Source organism: Lycium barbarum, chromosome 8 (genome assembly GCF_019175385.1).
Source record: "Lycium barbarum isolate Lr01 chromosome 8, ASM1917538v2, whole genome shotgun sequence".
NCBI classification, from domain to species: Eukaryota; Viridiplantae; Streptophyta; class Magnoliopsida; order Solanales; family Solanaceae; genus Lycium; species Lycium barbarum.
In genome coordinates, this window is record NC_083344.1 from 129,010,119 (window position 1) to 129,018,597 (window position 8,479).

Sequence of the window (8,479 nt, forward strand, 5' to 3'; positions counted from 1 at the left end):
TTGGAGAAGTAAGGGTGAATTTGAAAATAATGTTTGGAACTGAAAAGAACTCAAGTACTATCATTTACAAACTCATGAAAATAATCATTAGCCAGCAAGCATATGATGATATCCTTGAGTAACACGTATATCCCAAATGTGCATTATTGCTATCCTTGGACCAACTATCATCTGCCGGTTTATACCATGTGAGAGTTTGTGTCCTTTTATCCGTCAAGTTTTCATGCACAAAATTATTCAGAATTTGTTTTCAAATAATTGGGGTGTGTCGATGAAAAAAGGAAAAAGAACTTGCACCTAGACTTAAATTGGTCAAGCCGACAAGGTAGTAAATTCTTATGCGTCATGTAGGATGGGACATGGTCCATTTTGTTAGTGTGATATAAACTGAAAATTTTGCATGAGCGGAGTGGAATTTAATGCAAGGCTTTTTCACGTACCTAAACGAATAAATTGACCATACCATAGATATACTTATAATAGAAGAGATTATAAGTCATTAATTTAAAAAGCTGACAACTGGCTGATTCAAATTGTGTGCTTAGCCGTTAGCGGTTGGATGTATTTTGATGCCTTGATTGCAGAGTACAACTAATTAAAGCTTTTTTCGGTCTAGCTAGGAATTGATCTGCATGAATATTGCTTAACTGTAATCATATAGCGTGTACATGCACTAATAGTAGACTTGTCACTTGCCGTATCTAACAAAAAGAGATTGCTAGTAATCCAATTCATAAAGGCGATATTTAATTAAGAATTACATGAGCAAATAAGTTACCAATTCATAAAGGCGATATTTAATTAAGAATTACATGAGCAAATAAGTTACAAATAATATCTGATACTACATTTGTTATTTGATAAGATAATAAATTTTAAGAGTTCCGTTGTCAATTGTCATACGTACATAAGATAAATTAAGGGTAAGTGCTTATCAATTAGTGTGTGTAACTTATTACTCCCTCCGGATCAAAAAGAGTGTCCACTTAGCCATTTGCACACCCCTTAATAAAATACTACTCCTAGACAAAAATAGGTAATTTGGCTAAACTACCCCTAATTAAATATGTATTGAGATTTGATCACATAGCACTTAATAGGGGCAAATCTAAAAAATTAAGGTTAATTCTTTCTTGAATATTTGATAAGTGGACACTCTTTTGACCCAAGAAAAAAAAGGCTAAGTGGACACTTTTTTTTATCCGGAGGAAGTAAAGTAAAGTAAATATACATTATTTAACCATGGCTAAGTAATTCAGTGATGTGTATATATATGTTTCAATATCTGTCTAAGTCTTCATTGGTTTGGTGTAAAACACTAATATTGTCTTTTGTTTATCGTATAGTTATAGAAAATTACATGGTTAGGTTCCACGAAAAAAACATTTCCATAAAACAAGTTACATCACTGATCGATGATCATATAGTAGATATCCCTATTGAGACAATAGTATGCATCCATCTTATTTTATGTAATCATAAAGTTGAAAAAAGTTTCTTATTAATTTTGAAATTGCCAGTAAATTGGTGACACATCCATATATGTTAATCCCATCGTCTAGTTTTGACTCTTCAAAGAATGTGTCCTATTTTGTGTCCTATTTTGTTACCATTTGCATTTAACAAGCAATTGAACTTTTGGCTGCTTTTATGGGTCACTTTAAGAGGAATTTTATAACTTCACAAGAGCTCTTTGTTCTTTGGATAATCTTGAATATGTACATTATTAGAATTACAAAATAATAATTGAAGAAGTATGATGAATTTAAGTTGTTTGGTCACGAGCTAGGTAGGTGTGAAGTTATTATAACACGTGACAGTAGTATATTATAAATGAGTAGCTGTGGATTATAGAACTCAAAAGTTTTGAATTAGCTTAGTTTAGGTTAAACAACTTTAGATTCAAATTTATTTGGTATTTACTAGGGTAAAACGTCAAAACTCTCTCTATATAAAGCGAAATGGAACAAGATTGCTCTCCTATCCGTTATAAGTGTCTCCTTCATATCCCCATCGTTATCAAAGTGGCTCGAGGCTCGAGTTAATTTGCTCTTATAGGCTAATTGTAGCAACTAATTAAAGGCAAATTTAGACCATTTGCAAAGTTCAAGGGCAAATTTTTTCTCTCTTTTGTCCAAAATTTTGACAAACAAATTGTTTAAATTAAACTAAACACAATTCCGAGTTACTAAGTATGAATAACCTATAAAAGAGGATGAATACATGTTGGAGTACATCAATTTAAAATGGAAGAGTGAATTTTTATGTTCTTTATACCGCCAACGAAAAAAAAGATATATATCGAATTTTCCCTTAACCTTGGCAAATAATTTAAGAGAATTTCACTTTAACTACTATCATTAGCCCATAAGGGCACACTCGAGCCATTTTGATACATCAAGAGTAGTTACGAGACACTTTTAACGGAGAATAAAAATTGTTTCATTTCGTATAATCTAAGGAATTTTTGACCATTTACCATTCTTACTACATGCCAGTCTTTTTTTAGTTAGTAAAGCTAAACAACTTATTTTTAAAAAAATAAGGGGGCTTATTATAATTCTGTAAATTGTGGACCATTTGTATACCACTAATTAAATATAGATTTAAAACAAAAGATATAACGAAATATGTTACTATTGGAGCATGCGACTCACATCACATTATGCTTACTGCATAGAAAACTTATCCATTAATGGACTCAATCTATATCAATGAGTTAGCTATACGACTAATATTTTTTTGTTTTTTTCAACATACGACTAATACTTGTAGTGTTGAAAATTAGTGCACTTTTTTGTCAGGCCACTGAGGTCTGAAATCATTGGAGAAAATTAAATTCTTGGAATAATTTTCAAAAAAGATCAATAGATCTGATCAAGAGCAATAGGAGGAAATGATCTCCTATTCCAAATTACGACTTGAATAGAATAAAAAAGATCTTTAAAAGATACTTATTATATGTTTTATTTACAATTTTTTTAGAAATCTTCTGCGGAAAATGTCATATAGCGAAATTAATATGAGTAATGGACTATAAAATCAATTCTTCCGAGCAATAGAGACTCTTAAGTTCAATAATCAAAGGAGTATGTTATTAACTTGACTGATTTTTTTTTTTTAATTAAAAAAGTTTAGCCGATCAAAATAGACTTGTCATTTTCAAGAAGATATTTAATGATTTAATCCATATATACTTCCTCTTTAGTCAGTTTAAGCAAGTCTATAGGTAATTAAATATTTCCCCATTTAATCCTTTTCGGCCTTTTTTTTTTTTTTTCTCCTTCATGTCTCTATCTGTCAGTACAAAAAATTCTTTTAAAATGTGTCCATTTGTCAATTAGCGTGTGTCAGTCTTTTGGTTTCTAGTTGTTAAGATCTTCTTTAAATCTTTTAGCTGATGTTACAAGTGACATTTTCTACAAAACACAATTAGCAAAATACAATTTATAATTATTCAGAAAGTAACGACACCGCCCCACGACAATAATAGCCAGTAGTATAATAATAGTCAAAAGAAGGGACATAACCATCTAATTAACCATTGAGACTAAACCATATGTGATTGATTTTAAATCATAGCCGTCGCAATAGTGGAATCTTATTATTAGACAAACATTCTGAACATTCAACAACATAACTTACATAATAATTTTCATATATCAAACATAATCAAGACAGACCACTACTATCCATGTGGTACTAATTTCACATTTTTTAGCGAGTTGTCAAGGACTCTGATTATGATATTTGAAATTCCTCTCTAATCGTTTTGAACACTTGTACATGACTCAGAAACATATCAAAAGGAGTTGAAGTGAAAGGAAAAGAAAAATTGGGACAGGGGGTGATATTTACTTATTAGAGAATATCTTAGTAAGAATAGTTAAGTCTCTGAGGAACAAACAAAACATTTATCAAAAATTAAAATTTAGAAATCGATAGTAGTAAATTATGAAATTAAGACGGAATCTATATGCACGACGAAATGACATGTAAAATCATTGATGCTGTGAGAACAATCAATTCTTCAGTGTTGTTTACTAATTCCTGACTTGAACGCAAAATGAATAACGAGACATAAATAGATAACACTAAAAGTTATAAGTTCCTAAAACAAGACTCAAAGAGGAAGGGAATAATCATTTAGTTTGACACGCAATTTGAATTCACAAGTAATGTAACACTTAAATAAGAGGCATGTGCAAGTGTATCAAAAGTCCAGTGTATTATTATAATTATGGGGGGAAACGTAACCTTCTTATATGGTTGCAAGTGTATATAATATCCAAAATAGAAGAAATGAAGCGTGCCTTTTGGAAGAAGTGAAATTTGGTATTATCTTAAAGAGCTAAAAGGGAAGTGGTCCTATATTTTGTATTCTTGTAGAAGCATTTCCTTAGGCAATGCTCCATAATCCATATATGTACAACCATTTTAGAACCACGAAACAAATTAAGTGCTTTCCTCTTGTCTTTTCTAAAAGAAACGTTCAAGATATATACAAACATTAATGGGTATCATTAAATAAAACTAATGACCTAACCTCAAAACAATAATACTCTAATACTTTCGAAAGATTGAGATTAGGTATTATGAGCAAAATATGGAAGTGGTTCAAGTCTTCTCGAAGCATTTCTTTTAACTAACGCTACGTATAATGTCTGTATACTTTATTTAGTCTCAAATAATATGTCGTCTGATAAATTGTGTTTGGCTGTTTGCTTTGAAATATTTGATGTTTACAAAAATATATATTTATACTATTTTTTCAAATTCACATGTGCTGCTGCAATCAGTAGAATAGAGCAAAGGTATTGGAGCAGCACAATTGAATTTTCCAAAAATAATGACTTGATCCAAAAATGTGAAATTGTTATTCTCTTTTTTAATCTTTGACCAAGGAGGTGAGATTAGTAAAATTCTCGAAATATTGATCAGTGCAGCATCCACTTTCCATTCCACCCAAAATATTTTCAAGCAATTTTCTCCATGACAGTACGTGGTAAAAGTATTCTTTGAGACATCTAGCCTCTAAATTTAGAATTCAAAAGATTCTCAAAGAAAATTATGAAAAGGCTTCATTGTTTTTAAGACTTTCGGGGACAAATAGAATCTTGATCAGTTCCATCTCTTCCAATTGTAAACAAGCAGTCTTGATTGACTCCCAAGGCAGGAATATTATTATTATTATTTACATAAATGTCCGCCATAACTATTACTAGTAATATATTCTTAACCTTTCTTCAAGTAATGTATGGAGATCACTTCTTATTCTTGAAGTCACGATAATATTCTCATATAGTCTAACCTTCGTTAATTCAAATCCTCAATTTTGTTCAAAAGTCAAACTCCAAATATTTCATCTATGGAGAAAAAAGGACTCATAGTTATTTATACTTTTGTTCCTCTTTTTTTTTTTTTTTTTTTTTTTTTTTCATAACAGCATTAATTGAAAGAATTTTTTATTAATCATTCTTAATTGCTGTTTAGTATTTTGTTTAACATATTTCAGGTGGAAAGTTAAGTTGACATTTTTTTTATACTCAAATAATTAGTTGACATAATTTGCCAAATTAGAAGCAACATTTGCATATGATGCCATGTTCATTTTCTCCGGAATAAGAGGTAAACCCGTCAACCGGTTCAAACCGGACCGGACCGGTAACCGGTTACGGAACCGTTCACCGGTTTGAAACTCCAAACCGGAACCGGTCCGGTTCAAACAGTCCAAAACCCTTTTTGTTTTTGTTTTTTGTATATATATATATATATATACACGTATATTCTGTATTGCTGACTTGCTATTAGCCTGTTAGTCAGTAAAATATATATATATATTAAGTTATATGCTTAAGTTATAGTGTTATACTACATATACCTAAAATATAGTAAGAATATACTATATATATCAATATACTTAGGTTATATAACTTATATATATATATATATATATATATATATATATATATATATATATATATATAGATATAGATATATGTTTAAGTTATATGTATACTATATATACTTATAACTTATATATTATAACTTAAGTTATTTATAGCTTAATTATTTTCTAAGTTTATAAATTCATATATATGTGTATATATATATATATACGTATATATACATATACCTAAAATATAGTAAGAATATACTTATATATATCAATATACTTAGGTTATATAACTTAATATATATAAATATGTTTAAATTATATATAACTTATATAGATGTATAACTTAATATATATCTATATGTTTAAGTTATATATAATATAAGTTATATATATATATATATATATATATATATATATATATATATGTGTGTGTGTGTGTGTGTGTGTTTAAGTTATATGTATACTATATATTATAAGTATATTCTTAGTATATTTTAGTTATTTTTCAAGTATATAACTTTCTAGTTTTTAATTTAAGTAGATGTATATCATAAGTATATTCTTAGTATATTTTAGGTATATTCCTAACTTAATATAAGTAAAAATATAAACACAAGTAAATAGAAGAAAGCTCAATGAGCCATATATTTTATTCATTCTTGGATAACATTTATTTACAAGTTGTAGTTTTTTTTTTTTAACTTGCAAATAATACATGAGTTGTAAAGAAATAGTAGAATAATAAATTCACCAATTCTGAATCATTTCGTTAATTTCCCCCATATCATATTCGGCCATGGAGATATCTTCAAAGTCTTCCATTTGGTTCGGTCCACTTGCTATCAAATCTTCAATTTCTTCCTCTTCGCCTTCCTCCGCTTCTAAGTTTTGGTTGCGTCGCTCCGATCTAATCCAATGGTGAATGCACACTAGTACTTGCAAGCTAAAGCCGGATAATGAATGTCTATGGTCTCCAATTTGCTGTCTTCCTTGGCTAAATGCGCTCTCCGAAGCCACGGTTGATACTTGAACCGTAAGGATATCTCGAGCCATTCTTGAAAGTATCGGATGACTTGCCTTGTACTTCTTCCACCATGCTAAGATGTCCAATCCATCCAGTTCCTTGATATCCACATTTGGCAGCATCAAATAAAAGTTATATTCATCAAAGTTTGCATTACAAGAAGTAGTTGGCTGTGAATGTAAATTTTTTAAATGCGACAAACCCGACAAGCCCTTTTTGCTACTTTGAGAAGTAGTAGGGGCGTGGAGCAACGGGTGTAGCACGTTCTTCCAAATTAGAATAATGAGTAAAAACTTTTCTAAACTCGTCATCAATAGCCAGTTCGGCTTCAGCTAAAGATGGTTGAACTCCCTCTTCAATTTCTAAAAATGTATAAATTTGACCAACCAATGCTTTAGTATAAGACACTTTTAAACAGGGATTTAAAAGAGAACCCAAAATAAATAAAATTGGGATGGGAAAAAAATACTTCTTAAATTTGATTATCATTTCAAAAATATTCGCTTGATAACCGGGTTTATATTTATACTCTTGTAAAACTCTAGCTATTTTCGCTAAGTAGGTTAAAATTCCGGTTACCGTGGGATAGAATTGTCTAGAAAAAGCAAGAGTTGCATTATAAAAAATTTCTAAGAGTTCAACACATTCTTTAACATCTTCCCAATGCCTAAAATTTAACCAATCATCACTATTAATATTATATTTGTTGTGAACTTGTTGTATGAGAATCCTATACTCATATGCTTGATGTAGCATAATGTAAGTGTAGTTCCACCTAGTCTCAATTTCTACTTGAATTTTCCTAGGTCTAAGGTTTTCCACACAAGCATTCTTAAAATCTCTAAGTCTTCCCCTATTAGCATTACAAAAAAGAAACGCAACCGCATCTCTAACTTTTTGAATAGAATCGTCAAAACACACAAGACCATCTTTAACAATTAAATTTAAAATGTGACAACTACATCTTACATGAAAAATATTTCTTAGCGGAAGGTTTATTTCTCCTTTTAAAAGACCAATCGCCTTTGTATTATTAGAAACATTATCTAAAGCAATACAAAGTGTTTTTCTATAAATATTAAAAAATCTCATAATAGTAGACATTGAATCCGCTAAAAATTTTTCATCGTGACGACCTTTTCCTTCATCATATAAAAAAGCTATAATTCTTTTTTGCATAACCCAATTGTCATCAACCCAATGACATGTAATAGCAAAAAAATCTAACTTGTTAAGACTAAGACCCAAATCAACGGTAATAGAAACATTACAATTTAAAGAATTAAATACATGGCGCAAATAAAATCTGTATTTTTTTATACAAATCTATAACATCCGCTCTACAAGTACTTCTAGGAATACCCTCAAATAACGGATTATAACAACGTTGAATGTAAGTAACAAACCCCAAACCCGAGGGAAAGGAAAATGGTAAACAATCATAAGCTATCATTTTAGCTATTTCTACACACTTTTTTTTCTTGTCATACTTAAAATGTCTACTGGTTCGTGGGTGTATCGTCATTTGAATACCCCCCACATTTGAACCCGTTTGC